Source organism: Olea europaea, unplaced genomic scaffold, assembly GCF_002742605.1.
Source record: "Olea europaea var. sylvestris unplaced genomic scaffold, O_europaea_v1 scaffold1144, whole genome shotgun sequence".
Classification (NCBI taxonomy): Eukaryota; Viridiplantae; Streptophyta; class Magnoliopsida; order Lamiales; family Oleaceae; genus Olea; species Olea europaea.
Genome location: NW_019228831.1, coordinates 100,047 through 116,196, shown reverse-complemented (window position 1 = coordinate 116,196; position 16,150 = coordinate 100,047).

The following is a 16,150-nucleotide window of genomic DNA, read 5'->3' as shown; positions in this document are numbered from 1 at the left end:
AATTACGATAATTATAATAATTTTGGGCTTAATTGTAATTACAATAAAGTTTTGTACTTGATTGTAATTACTATGAAAGTTATAAATTTAATTGTAATTGTAATTGAAGTTTTAAGACTACACATGCAATTATATATAAACTAATTAGAATTGGACTTAAATTAGAACTCCTACTTGAGTTTTAGTTAGAACTCTTGTTTGAATATGGAATTATAATTATACTAGAATTGTATCATCTTTTTCTCTATAAATAGAGACTAGATGGACAGAAAAATTCTACAACATTCATAATTTCATAAGATTCAAATTTGTAGAGAGAAAAAGATAGAGAAAATATATTATTTTCTTGTAGTCCAAAAATTCAAGAATTAGTTTCTGGATTAATTGAAAGAAAGTGCCCACACGCCGGAGTAGTCTTTGCATTGTAGAATACCATAGAAGATTTGAAGCATCAAGATTCTTGTAATTAAAGGAGACGGAAGTTCGCGAATCAAAGTTATTTCAAGGTTGATCATTGAACTTAGGTAAAAGATTCGATTCATTTATGTTTGTTATAATATACACGTGAACATTTAAATAATCTTTCTTATTGAATTAAAGAAAATTTTAATTTCTAATTAATTCCGCTTCCGCATTCCAACAGAAGGAAACTCCAGTATGACATGAGAAGTCAATCTAATCAAAGATGGGTAAACAATTTCTTCCAGGGGGTTTCTCAGTTTATTATTTTGTCTTTTTTCTTCAACTTTTACTGTAACCCCTCCTTTTTTTTGTATTCTTTTTCTTTTGGTGGGGTGCAAGGTTAATATATATATATATATATATATATATATATATATATATTTTGGTATTCTTTTTCTTTTGGTGGGGTGCAAGGTTAATATATTAATTTTCTGTACAGTTAGATTAAAAAAAATTGTGAGCCTACGGGACATAGGAATTTATGTAAATTTTTTAATTCTTGCAATTTTGGGAGTTCTTGTATATTGATGTCATACGAATAAAAACGAGGACAACCCACGAAAATAAATTCTGACTAACATGTGGAGACAATTCAAGCGTGACCGGCGCCTGGAGTCCGCAGTTACCCTTAAACATCCCTTCCCTCCCCCTTCAACAACACACTATTTCTCACAAGAGTGGGGCTTGTAGAATAAATTTACTAGAGATGCATATGAAATCGTCATTTTAGGTTCTTGTGAGAACGAAAATTGAGTTTTTAGTGATTATTTCTCTCCTACTAAGATGAATTAGACCTAAAATTATTATTGAAAACAAGAAGTTCTAAATCCACATCCTTCCATTCAAATTCAAAAGGTAGGGCATCACCTTCATCTAATAATCAAACCAAGAAAATCAAATCCTCCCTCGAGCTTTAAAATACAAAAGAACGGTTATTGGATCAAGAAAGTCAAGAATATGCATGTAATTATTTTTGTAGTTAATCTGAAGATAATGTATGCCGTGCAGTGGATAATGGGTATGGAAGAGAAATGGGCATGATTTTTTATCTTCTTTTCTTGTTACCATATAAGTAGTTTTAGACTAGTACTTCTCTGCCATGAAACATAAAAAAGCACATAGTAGGAACTAGAAGGAAATGGCTGGAAGAAAAGAAAAGGTGAAGTTTAGAAAATATGTTTTTATTAAATTAGGTATATAATTGTAAATTTATTGTGGTGTATTTATTAAAAACATGTTTAATTGTCGTGTGGATATAATGTGGTATATTTAGTAAATATTGTGGTGGTAATATAACTACCCTAATTCATATTCTTTAAATAATTCAAATCCCCGACCGAAATATTTTTAATTACAATAACAAAGAAGAAATAGGAACCTTAGAAAATGAAAATGATTAAAATAAAGATGATCAACCAGACAGCGTCATTGGTAAATCCAGTTTGTAGGCAAGTATGTTGCCAGAGCTGCTGGGAAGATAATACGAAGATTGGAGGTAAGCAATGAACAATGGCCCCAATGCCAAAATGTGGTTACATGCAGGCTCATTTGCAAGAACTAGAGGACAGCTGTAAAAGACGTGGTAGAGAGGGCGTCTATTAATTCACGGGCAGCCAAAATAAGTTTCCCTTCTTGCCTCAGAATGCTGAATCTTTGTGTTTTTGGTCTACTTTGAAGTACTTATGTTTCAAATTAGAGATTTGGAAATTTAGTGGATTTTGATATTAGTGATCTGAATCTGGTTTTGGAAATCTAGTTCATTCAGTAACTATGTAGACTTAAGGCATCTAAATTGGAATGGAAATGACATTTTTCAAATTTGAAGTGATTGTTTATGAATGAAAATTGTCATATTTACAATGGCTTTTGAGTAATAGCCATAACCTGTAACTGATTTTCTATTGAACCGATTTTAGATCATTATATTTAATTGATGATTCTACCTTGTACAATTTCATTACACTTGGGCTAAGTTTCTTGGAATAAAATGATGCATATGTTTGTACATGCCAATAGCGCTCATTTGGAAATATTCAGTAGCGAGAATTGCTGGAGCATTCTACATTAGATGATTAATAGAAATCATCTAGATATGCGATTTTGGCAAAAGAGATTCGATGTTTATTGATTGTTTTTTAGTTTTCTATGTTATTTACGTTCAACGTATTTCGTTGTTGTTTTAAAATGCGTGATATCTTTAATACCTTATCTGTACTGAAAAAAGAACTTTAGAAAATATGTTGGTTGATGCTCTAACTTTCTTTTATGCTACAACCAGGGCCTCGGGAGTGTCTACGTTAGTATCATATAAAGCGTGACAAGAAGAATGCAACCTTTTACCTTTATCTAGCTCTTTCACCATATAAGTAAACCTTTGTTGGAAGTATCAAGATAACTTATAAATAGAAATTTGCTTGTGTAACTAATGACATATAATCATTTTCTATCTGGTGAATTGACTAAGTAAAACCTTGAAGTTTAACATCTATAGTTGGGAGGATCATTAAAAATTTGTTAGGCCATTTATCTTAATATCTCGTGAGTAGAGACGTCATGTTTGATGTTTGCTAAATATCTTGACTTGGTATGTTGATTTTTCTTCACTTTTTGCACCGTAATGACTATTATGAATGTTATATAACAAACCTTAGTGACAATTTCGAATGGCATAACAAATATTTACGGTGCTATCTGTTCAATTGCTAGGATGGCTAGTTCCTCCCCATAGTCGGAAGGGGGGTTTGCTAGGTTATTTCTTCTTATGAGGAGGAAAGTCCAAATTTTGGATCTTTTATTATAGCCCAACATTCATTAGGATTTTAATCGTAGTGATGAATATAAATACAAGAAGATTGGACAAATAGGAGTCCAATCTGTTTTTAAAAAGAGAGGAAAAATAGTTTTTTTCTGCTTCCAAATTTCATCAAAGCTTCAATCCCGAGTTGTCCGTGGTCCGAATCGAGCTGAAATTTGGAGGAGAGGTTCACAAGGCAGAGTTACAATCTGAACAGTGGAGATCGAATAGAGTTCGAAAATATTGGTTAATGTGGATAAACAATAACTAGATTTTTTGGGTATATTTTTCCTATATTTATATTGTTTTGCCGAGATTGTTGTTATTTTGAAGAAATATATGTTGTAGCCTCTAGTTGTTACTAGAGAATACTTGGTGTACCCATTATTTGATTGATAGTGGAGGTTTTGACTGGGCTGGGTGTTGTGGTTTTTATTTTTTACATCAGGAAAATTTTTTTCATGTAAAATAATTGTTTGTGTTCTTGTGTGATTGATTCCCTTAAAAATATTTTCAACATATATAATTATAAAAAAGGGCATTTTACTTATTTGATTTTGGGAAAAGAATTATTCTGTTGATTCTAAGATTTGGATTTTAGATTATGGAAGCAAATTTGAGTAAAATGATTAACTTGAATCTTTTAAATTATCACATACGTAAAGGAAAAATGAAAGATCTTCGTTATGTAAAATATTACTATCTACCAGTATTTATAGCAAAAAAAACGAATAACAAGTCAAATGAATAATAGAGTTTGTTGCATTGACAAGTTTGTTGATATATCAGACAGTAGGTAGATGATAATGTTTTGAAACATGTTAGTGGAGAGACACATGCTCGTACTCTATGGAAGCTTGAACAGTTATATGCTAGAAAGGCTAGAAATAACAAAATGTTTTTAGGGTAATGCATTGAGCTCGGTCATACATGTGTTGAATCTTACACCTTATTTTCCCTTATAGTACGATGTACTAGACAGCGTTTAGATTAGTAAGGATGTTTCCTATGATCAATTGCGTGTGTTTGGGAGTAAAGCATTTGTGCATATTCCTAAAGATGAGAGGTCTAAGCCTGATGTGAAGACATGAAAATGTGTATTCCTTTGTTATGTCAAGATGAGTTCGAATATAGGTTTTATGATCCAGTTGAGAAGAAATTTGTGAAAAGTAGAGATGTCATGTTTGTCAAAGCTTAGACAATTCAGGATATTGAGAAAGCAAAGAAATTTGTACCTAAGAAGGATCTGGGTTTAATGATTTGGATTTGGTTCCTATAAAGAATTTGTCAACACAAGTTTATGATGATGTTTAGGATGGCCACTAATGTTGATGCTCCTTTGCAAGCTAAGATATATGATGAGGCTGATGAGCAGTTGATAGTGCCAGAGGTTTCGCTCAGGAGGTCTACCAGATATTGACATCCTCCAACACGGTATTCAATAGAGTAGTATTTGCTATTGACTGATGGGAGAGAGCCCGAAGTTATGCAGAAGCCATGGAAGACGAACATAAGACAGTTGATTGAGGCCCTGCAAGATAAAATGCAGTCGTTGCATGATAACTACACCTTCAAGTTGGTAAAGCTCTAAGGGACACCTTCAAGTTTATAAAGCTACCTAAGGATAAAAAAGTTTTGAAGTACAATGGATCTATAGGGTAGCCACGATATAAAGCCAGATTGGTTGTAAAAGGGTATGGATAGAACGAGGTTGATTTTGATGAAATCTTCTCTCTATTTGTAAAGATGTCATCTATTCATATTGTTCTCGGCCTAGCAACTAGTCTTGACTTAGATGTAGAATAGATAGATATAAAAACTGCTTTCCTTCATGGTGATTTGAAGGAAAAGATTTATACAGAGCAACCAAAGGGTTTCAAAGTGAAAGGGGAAAGGGATTATGTGCACAAGCTTAAGAAAAGTTTTTATAATCTGAATCAAGCAACGAGATAGTGGTACAAGAAGTTTGAGTTTGTTATAGGGGAGCATGGCTATAAGAAAACAACTTTTGAGCACTGTGTATTTGTTCAAAGATCCTTTGATGATGATTTTATCATTTTATTACTCTATGTTGACAATATGTTGATTGTTGATAGGAATATTTCAAAGAAAATCCTTGGCATAAGAATCAGTCGTAACATAGGTGTTAAGAAGTTGTATTTTTCACGGGAATAGTACATCAAAAAAAAGTGTTTGAGAGGTTTAGTATGGACTTGACTAAAGTGGTTAGCTCTCTTCTTATTACCCACTTCAAATTGAGTATGAGCAATGTCCTTCTAAAGATAAAGGAAATGAAGATATGGAAAATTCCTTACTCCCTAGCCATAGGAAGTTTGATGTATGCAATAGTCTGCACAAGACTTGATATAGCCCATGCAGTTGGTGTAATTAGTCATTTCTTGTCAAATCCAGGAAAAGAGAATTTGAATGCAGTTAAGTGGATCGTGAGGTATCTTTGAGCACTTCTAATTTGAGACTTGGTTTTGTAAATGGATAACCATCGTTAATTGGCTACATAGATGCAAATATGACAGGAGATGTAGACACCTGTAAGTCTACATCATTATTTGATTACTTTTGCAATGGGGTTGTAGCTTAGTAATCGAAACTTTGAAAAGTGTATTGCTCTTTCTACGATAGAGGCTGAGTTTATTGTAGCAACAAAGGCGACTAAAGAGTTGCTATGGTACAAGAAGTTCATGAGAGAACTTGATTTCAAACTGCAGAGATATGTGTTATTTTGTGATAGCTAGAGTGTTATTCATCTAGCTAAAAATTCTATTTTCCATGCAATATCGAAGCACATTGATGTACGATACCATTGGTATTAGGTATGCATTGAATGATACGCTATTGAAACCTGAGAAAGTTCACACCAATCATAATGGTTCTGATATGTTGACGAAGACCCTACCAAAGAAAAAGCTTGAAAATTGTTGTTCAATAGTTGGGATGGCTAATTCTTGCCCATAGTTGGAAGAGAGAGATTCGTTGGGTGATTTCCTCTTATGAGGATGAAAGCCCGTTTTGAGATTTTATATTATAGCCCAAAATCCATTAGGGTTTTAACCGTAATAATGAATATAAATACAAGAAGATTCAAGAAAATAGGAATCCAACCCGTTTTTGAAAAGAGAGGAAAAAATATTTTTTTTTCTGCGCCCAGATTTCATCAAAGCTTTGATCCCAAGTCATCCATGGTCCAATCAAACTGAAATTTGGTCACTAGACATAGAGTTACTATATGAAAGGTGGAGATCGAATTTTGAGTTCAGAAGTATTGGTTAATGTGCGTAAACAGTAACCATATTTTTGGATATATGTTTCCTATTTTCATATTGTTTTGCCGATATTGTTGTTATCTTGTAGAAATATACGTTGCGGCCTCTAGCTATGACTAAAGAAGATTTGGTGTACCCATTATTTAATTCATAGTGGAGGTTTTGAATGGACTAGGTCCCATGGTTTTTATTCCTCACATCAGGGAAGTTTTTCCATGTAAAATAATTGCTTGTGTTTTGTGGTTTGGTATGATTGATTTTCGTTAGAATACTTTCAGCATATACAATTGTCAAAAAGGGCATTCTACTTATTTGCTTTAAGGAGAAAAATTATCTTGTTGTTTGTTATTTGTTTGCATCTCTCCCAACAAGAACTGACCTTATCTGCTAGCTAGTTAATCATAGCTTAGTGTTAGTTATCTAGAAAATAGAATAGAATAAAACTCCCATTTACTTTTTCATTCTAATTCAAATAAATAAAGGATTAAAGTAGATCAATCATAATTAATAAGGTTTTCGTGGGAAAGATATACAATCTCGAACTAATATTAAACCACTTGTTCCAAAATCTTGAATGTGTTATTTTACATTCTTGAAATTCATTAAAATAATATTGAAAAGCATATTATAAAGCAATATAGACTTATCATTTGATATCTATAACCTTAAAAATAATGTCAGTTATAATTTTAGTGAATAGAATGGAATTTTTAATTCTTTCAATTTAATATTAATTTGGGAGTATAGATTTGTATTATATCCTCAGAGTTGCATTAACGGACAGCAATTTCTTAAAAATTCATTAAAATAATATTGAAAAGCATATTATAAAGCAATATAGACTTATCATTTGATATCTATAACCTTAAAAATAATGTCAGTTATAATTTTAGTGAATAGAATGGAATTTTTAATTCTTTCAATTTAATATTAATTTGGGAGTATAGATTTGTATTATATCCTCAGAGTTGCATTAACGGACAGCAATTTCTTAAAAAAAAAAAAAAAAATCTTAACAATGTTAATCATAAAGAGAACAAATTATTAGAGCCCAAATAGCAAAAACATATATAGTTGTGTTGTCGTAAAGTTTGATAGTTCCACTAGTACAAGTTCAAATGAAAAGGGCATACTTTATACAATCTTCAGTAACTCATGGACAAATAAAAAATTATAAAATATTAGTAAAAACATTATTATCAACGTTCATACTACTATATGTGTTATATATTGCATGAAACAGATATATGGTAGCAACTGCGGCTAGAAATTATCTTTGGCTTTATAGAAAGAATTTTGGACTGTGCTATGTGTAAATAAAAAATTGTACAGGTGGACCCCACCCATGTGAGTGGTGGACACCATTATGTACATTTTTTATGTACAACAAAAATTATCCAAAAAATTTCAGTATAGAGTTTGTAAAAGACCTTATGTACAAAAATGTCTTACAGAAGAGTTCTAGATGCTAAGTTGGCAGCTTTTGTTTGGATATGTTTTTTTGTATTTTTTGTCATGAACAAATGAAAAATTGCCAAGTGTATATCTATAAAATTTCTGTGAACTAACTTCTATACACCTATCATTCATTATAAGAAATATCACCCTCAACAACCATGTAAATGGTCGTAGAATGTACATTTTTGGTTGATGATCACATTCAACGAACAAAATCAGGTGGTCGTTCATTGGTCAACAAAGAGGTGTTGACGATTATATTCAACGACTAAAAATACATTTGGTCGTTAATTGTATTATTTTAGCAACTAAATAATTGGTAGTAAAAGGTTTGTATTGACAACTGATTCTTTTTCCAACAACGAATTGTTTGGTTGTTTAATAACTATTTTTATCATTAAAATACAATAAAAGCAACCAAATTATAGTTGTCTTTCATTTCAACAATGAAAGAAATAAGCGTTAGAAATTAGTATAGACATCCAATTAATTTTATTTCAACAACTGCTTGATTTGTCGTTGTATTAATTATTTTTGTGTATAAAATATCGTTGAAGCATCAAAAATTTAGTTACATTTATTTTCAACAATGAAAGAAGTGGTTGTAAAACGTTTATATTAACAATCCAAAAAATAATGAGAAACATGATCGCCAACGGTAATATTTATGATTCTATAACGTTTACACACTCACATAATACTACTAATAAACCTTGCTCACAACTATAAACAATTATAAGAAGTAAATGAAGGCAGGTATAAAGAACATTAACTAGAACTAAAATCTTCTTGGACTTCAATCAATTAAAATATCCCAACATCATCTACAACTAGATGTTAATTATATCAAATATCATGACTCAGACAAAAATTACACCTAGTTCAATCATTGGTGTTCTCAACATAAAAAAAAAAAAAAAGAAGTAGATGTAAAGTTAGAGACTATTGCCTCAATCAAATAAAAATATAAAACTATTACTACGTCACCAAAAATAAAGTAAAAACATATTAATTATCATCATTTAAGCCATTGAGTGAAGTCACATCAGATTGAATAGGCCGAAGAAACCCTCTAGGAATGTGACTTAAGTATCTGTACAGATTTCAATTAAGAACAAAGATCTTGAACCTCATCCTATAAAGCAACATTCTCTGCACAAATACCACAATTTTCCAATGTTGTGTTCTTTGAACTTTTCTGTTGATTACCGTAGCTAAATCTCTTGCCTAAAATTTGCTCACATATTTCAGTTTCTTTTAAAGGCGTAGGTTGTCCATTCGGATCTAGTTGAAAATTTTGTTTTTATACAAGGTCGACCATTTGATTTTGAGGATCCATGCAAATTATAAATAAAATATTAAATTTTTGAAATATTTATTATACAATTATAACAAGTAAAATTACTTACATAATGGGACTCCACTTCTTTAGTTGTCCACCTACGTTCATTGCTACAATTCATCTCATAGAAAAATTTGATGTGACCTAGTAGCTCTTTTGTAAGCGGAACATCATTATGACTCACCATTTCATGTGCATGTGCAGCATAAGATTTTGATCCTTGAAGAGTTACCATTTTATATATTTATTTTTGCACAATTTGCTTCATTCACTTCAGATTTTTTTCTGCAATGCATATGTATCACAATTAAAATCAAATTTAAAAATCATATGCATCATAAAATACATCAAAGGAAGAGAAAAACAATTGGAAACATACTAGATCATAATGTTAAGAGCCAAACCAATCTACAAAAACTAGACTTAACTCAAGTAATATGTGAATTCATTATTTTTCTAAACTCATGAAAAGGGTTCCAATTAACAACTACAAAAAGAATAATTGCAAGTTACTAGTCTACCTATTCGATGAATTGGCTTTGAATTAAGACATCGATTCCGTTAAGAACATGTACTAAAAATAGTATCATTGAATATACTAACCTTCATTTCATCACTTGCAAAATAACCACATAGGAAATCCTAATCACTTTGCTCTACTATATATACAGGCTTGTTTCTTTTTGCAAGTCTAATATCTTCATTGCCACCTATGCCTTCAATTTTTTTATGCACTCTACAATGGTACTCTTTCCACTTCTTGTTCATTGAATGATCAATAGAATCTTTGATAGATTGGTTCAATTCAAATTCGAATTTTTCCTTTTGGAAAAAAATTATTAGAGAAAAACTCACACATGTACCTAATAAAGAGAGACATATAAAGTGAAGAAGAAGTACATTCAGGTGATCCAAAAGTGGAGTATCAGAAGGATCGCCAATCTCTTTCCTTTTTTTGTTGCTAGAAGTGCCACCGAACGAACAATAAATCCAATTTCATTAGCTCAAACACATGCATTCTCTCCAATAGCTTCTCCATCTTTGTTAAATTCTACTTGCAATTTATGTTTAGTAGTAAGCATAGCTTGTACACTTCATTTTTGGCTAGATAGAAGGAAGTAGCAAAATAAGTTTTAGGTACATATGATAAAAGGCATACATAATCTAATATCAAAACCATATAATATGAATTATAAAAATAGAACACATTCCAAAGCCTCATTCCCATGAAAATATCTTACGGTTGCTTTTTTTGAAATTATTTAAGGATTATGTAATTCTTGCAGCAGTTTGCCCTCTGAATTTTCCCAACATGAGCCATGTCATAAGTGGCTGTGATGGAATAAGTAACTAGATGGTATGTTGCAATGGTGTGGAGAGCTGTGTCTCAGCTACAAGGGTAAAGCTTTGTCACCAACTTGCAAGTTCTAAATTGTGCTGCATTGGTTGGAGTAGAATTATGGAAAGCAAACATTATCAAAAATGTCTATAGCCTATGTCATATTAGCCTCAAGGACTTCTCCCTTCAAGGTTAGTTTTGTTTGGTTCTGCAAGTCTCAATATCGAGCACGTTTGGCTAAGCTTCAAAATAATTTAAAATCATTTTACATAAAAACAAAATTTACTTGTCTTTTTAATAATTTCTCCTTTTTTAAGTTGGTATTTTTGTATTCCTAATATTTTCATTTAGAAGCACAGCCATATTATATGTTACTTCTCAACAACTTAATACTTCTAAATTTCTACCTAGAACTGGAACTTATTGTGCTAGTTTGTTATTGGGTTAATTCTTCACAGCTGATGCCAGCATTGGAATAACCATAAATTAATCACCCTGGTTGGGACTTGGAATTTGAAATTCGATGACATGATGTACTACTATATGGACATTGGGAAAATTCGGATACTTTGCACCTTGAAGATCAAACACTTGCTTTACAGAAAATGCTCTCTGCTAATGTAAATGTTTTTTGCCAGTAAATAAACCTAATCTCCTTCCACACATAAGCCTCATGTACGTAAAGGGAATTGAAATTTCTTAGATGGGACAGGTTGATCTTTTCCTATAAACTTTTACATTATCCCAATTTTTATCTCATACAAGCTTCAAATGCACAATAAATGTACAAATTGACTAAAATTGCACAATGGAGAAATTGCCCTAAGAAATCTATATTGTTATATTGCATATATGGACAAGCAAAACCCAAACCCATCTCGTTTTTAACCTCATTCAGTAGCAAACAAAATTGTTAATGCAAAGATCAAATCCAAACCATCTCATTTTTTAATTAATTTATCAATATTTTTAGATGAAATACACACCTTTTGATACAAAGGAATAAGAAATTGGTCCTTGAGACAGCCAAATCCACGAGAAAAAAGCAAATTTACAATGTCGATGGGAGAATGATAGCTTCAATTGGATTTTGTGAGAGATGGAAGGGAGAATGAATCTTCGATTGGATTTAGGTTATTGAAGTGTGTGTATAAAACATAACTGTAGAATTTGAATTAAGGACATATGATAATTAAGGATGGAAGGAAATAAATTAAAAGGAATAAAAATCACGTATAATTTACTTTTTTCACAAAAACATTTAATCTGTCGTTGAATGTCACGTTCAACAACTATGTCATATTAATCGTTGTATGTCGAAAATTATGGTTGGAGTCAAGCTAAATTTGTAACCATGTTGTCATAAACTTCCAACGACTGAAACATAATCAGTTGTTGAATGTCACCTGTAATGGACACTAAAAAACTAGTAGTTAAATATCACATTTTCCTTTAGTTTCAACAACGAGATAAAATTAGATATTGTTTTACTATTTTAACATTTTTTCACAAAAACATTTAATCTGTCGTTGAATGTCACGTTCAACAACTATGTCATATTAATCGTTGTATGTCGAAAATTATGTTGGAGTCAAGCTAAATTTGTAACCATGTTGTCATAAACTTCCAACGACTGAAACATAATCAGTTGTTGAATGTCACCTGTAACGGACACTAAAAAACTAGTAGTTAAATATCACATTTTCCTTTAGTTTCAACAACGAGATAAAATTAGATATTGTTTTACTATATTAACGACCAAACATTATGGTCCTCGAATATTTACTATATCATTTGTGTTTTTAAAAACCGATTTTGTTGTTGTTGAATATGAACAAATATTTTGGAGGGGTTTTTTTATTTGGTGCCACTCCCAACGACCAATTTTAATTTGGTCGTTGAAGATATAGATTTAACGGCCGTTATAGGATATTTCCAACCAATATAAAATTTGATTCTCCGTCATCTAATTTCTACAATGAAACGTATAATATGGTTGTTGAAAATGATTTTTAACGAATAGATTGATTTGGTCGTCTAAACATTAGTTGTTAAATTTTTCGTATAGTAATTGTTCATGGAGTTTTTAGTGTTCTGTGTCACTGTTGAATTGACATGTGTATTAAATAATATATTATTTGATCACTCAGTGATAAATGAGGTAAAGGTGCAAATACTATTAGAAGGTTTACCTAGAATTAGCCATCCTTGATAGAATGCATAGTATCTCATTGCTCGAGTGAAATGATATACATTTTGATTCAATAAAAATTAGAAAAATAGAGTTCCATATTTCAAAAGCACTGAAAATTGTCTAGTAAGTGGTATATGTATAAAAATTTTAATTATATGAATGGTCACTGCACTTTGTCTTATGTTACTACTTAGTCACTGAACTTAAAAATGTAACTCAATGGTCACTAAATTTCGTCAAGTGTTACTAATTCTTAACCAAACTTTAAAATGTATCTCAATGGTCATCGAATTTTGCACGGTGTTACCCATCCGTCACTCAAATGGAAAAATCCGTTAAGTCCAACAAACTGCGTCAACTTGAGGGACGGATGGGTAACACGGTACAAAGTTCGATGACCATTGAGATACATTTTAAAGATCGGTTATGAAGTAGTAACACTTGGTAAGTTCAGTGACCATTGAATTACTTTTTTAAGTTCAGTGACTAAGTAGTAACATATGGCAAAGTTCAATGACCATTCATATAATTAACCCGAAATTATACTACTGGCTATAGTGGTTGACAACATCAGTGGAAGTAAGGAGTAAAACTGAGTTCCACAGTACAAAAAAAATTTCTAACAAATGTTATGACCATAGTAATTGTACAGCTGGCGATAATGGTCGGCAACATAAATTGAAGTGAGGAATAATAATAATAATAATAATAATAATAATAATAATAATAATATATATATATATTTTTTATTTATTTATTTATTTATTTATTATTATTTTTTTTTTATATCAGGTATCCCAACTTACATTAAACTAAATTCTGGAACCTCAAGACCCTTGTCCCTAGAACCTTGGGGGGGAGGTAAATCGCGGGTTATGCCTCAACTGGATCACAGGTTCCCCCACCGCCTGTACACTTCTGAGCATAAGAGATCCTCCTCCAAAGTGATTGCTCCATACCAAATATTTTTGGCCGTAGGTTCCCACCAGGATTCGAACCTCCACCTTGCCGTTGGAAGCAAGACAAATGTTGATTGATCCACCAATTGAGCTGTACCCCGAGGGCAATAATATTATTTTTTTACACTATAATAGTGGGTGCTAATATTAACGATCAAGGTTGGGATTTTATTGTCACTTCTTCTTCTTTGTAAAAGGGGAGTTCATAAATGTAATTCAATGGTCACTAAACTTCGCTAAGTGTTACTACTTCATAATCGAACTTTAAAATATATCTCAATGGTCACCGAATTTTGCACCGTGTTATCCATCCGTCACTCGAATTGACGTCGTTTGTTGGACTTAACAGATTTTTCCATTTGAGTGACGAATGAGTCACACGATGCAAAATTCGGTGACCATTGACATACATTTTAAAGTTTGGTTATAAAGTAGTAACACTTGACAAAGTTCAGTGACCATTGAGTTACATTTTTAAGTTCAGTGACTAAGTAGTAACATGGGGCAAAGTTCAATGACCATTCATATAATTAACCCGAAATTATACTACTGGCTATAGTGGTTGACAACATCAGTGGAAGTAAGGAGTAAAACTGAGTTCCACAGTACAAAAAAAATTTCTAACAAATGTTATGACCATAGTAATTGTACAGCTGGCGATAATGGTCGGCAACATAAATTGAAGTGAGGAATAATAATAATAATAATAATAATAATAATAATAATAATAATATATATATATATTTTTTATTTATTTATTTATTTATTTATTATTATTTTTTTTTTATATCAGGTATCCCAACTTACATTAAACTAAATTCTGGAACCTCAAGACCCTTGTCCCTAGAACCTTGGGGGGGAGGTAAATCGCGGGTTATGCCTCAACTGGATCACAGGTTCCCCCACCGCCTGTACACTTCTGAGCATAAGAGATCCTCCTCCAAAGTGATTGCTCCATACCAAATATTTTTGGCCGTAGGTTCCCACCAGGATTCGAACCTCCACCTTGCCGTTGGAAGCAAAACAAATGTTGATTGATCCACCAATTGAGCTGTACCCCGAGGGCAATAATATTATTTTTTTACACTATAATAGTGGGTGCTAATATTAACGATCAAGGTTGGGATTTTATTGTCACTTCTTCTTCTTTGTAAAAGGGGAGTTCATCAGAGAGGGATAGTACCAATTATTTAATCCTCGATTTTTGCAATAATCAATTTAGGTCCCGTTTAGGAGCGATTTTGAGAATTGATTTTTTAACTGTTATGCAAAAAGTGAAGACCATTTGTGAGAGAAGAAGTCAAACTTTACGGTTGGAATAGTGAAATAACGATCAGAAAATCAATTTTTTTGAGTGAAAAATCACACCCAAACGACCCCTTAATATATTAAACATTGGCTTATTGGCGAAATACCCTCCAACGTATGGACCCATTGTCAAATACCATTACCTTTTCAAATTGGCAAAAAATCCCTATGTACGAAACTTGGGAGTGCGATTCACCCGCTAACCCTGCCATTAATTCCAGATAAAAACGCCAAAATGAAAAAATTGTAAAGGGAAAAACTGTCTTTCCTTCTCAACTCCTTTAAGAAGGCCTCTTTGCCTGGAGTAGGGGCATTTTATGCAAGAAATGAAAGGTCACAGAAGCAAGAATTCAGTGCAAACCTACAATCAACGTCCATTGAATCTCCTTCACCCACAATTGGAATGCTTGCTTTTAAGACATCTAAAAGTCCATCTCGACGATATTCTACAGAAACGGTTCGCAATATTCAGTGATAGACACGACATTTGTATTTTGAATGTGTGCTTAAAAAAATTTAAATCTTGAATTGGGGTTCTTAAATTAGTTTATTTTCTGTTATGTTTATATTTTCTTCCTTTGTTTATCAAGGATCTATGATCTTAGATTAAGAGGTTTTGAACATGCTTCTAAATACCTGTTTTGGCAGTTTCGAGATGATTTTTTGGTTCAATTGTTTACATGTTCTTGTTCAAATTTTGGTTTACTGCCCGTGTGCATGTTGATTCCAAAGTTAGTTACCTATTTTTAGAACAAATTAGTTTTTCATGTTCATCCAGCTGGATATACGATACTTCATAATGGCTATATATAGTAGGGGTGTTTTGTTCAATAAGCTAAATAATGTGATCTACGAATACGCTACGGTGATGTTCTTGAACTATATGAAGCCTGAGTATTTCAATAGGGATTAGTTTGAGGCATTTGCGTATCTGTGTGGAGATTGCGAGCCTCTGGGATTTTACTTCAGGATGTAGAAAGGTAAGTTGGGTAGTGCTTTGAGAAAGTTGCATA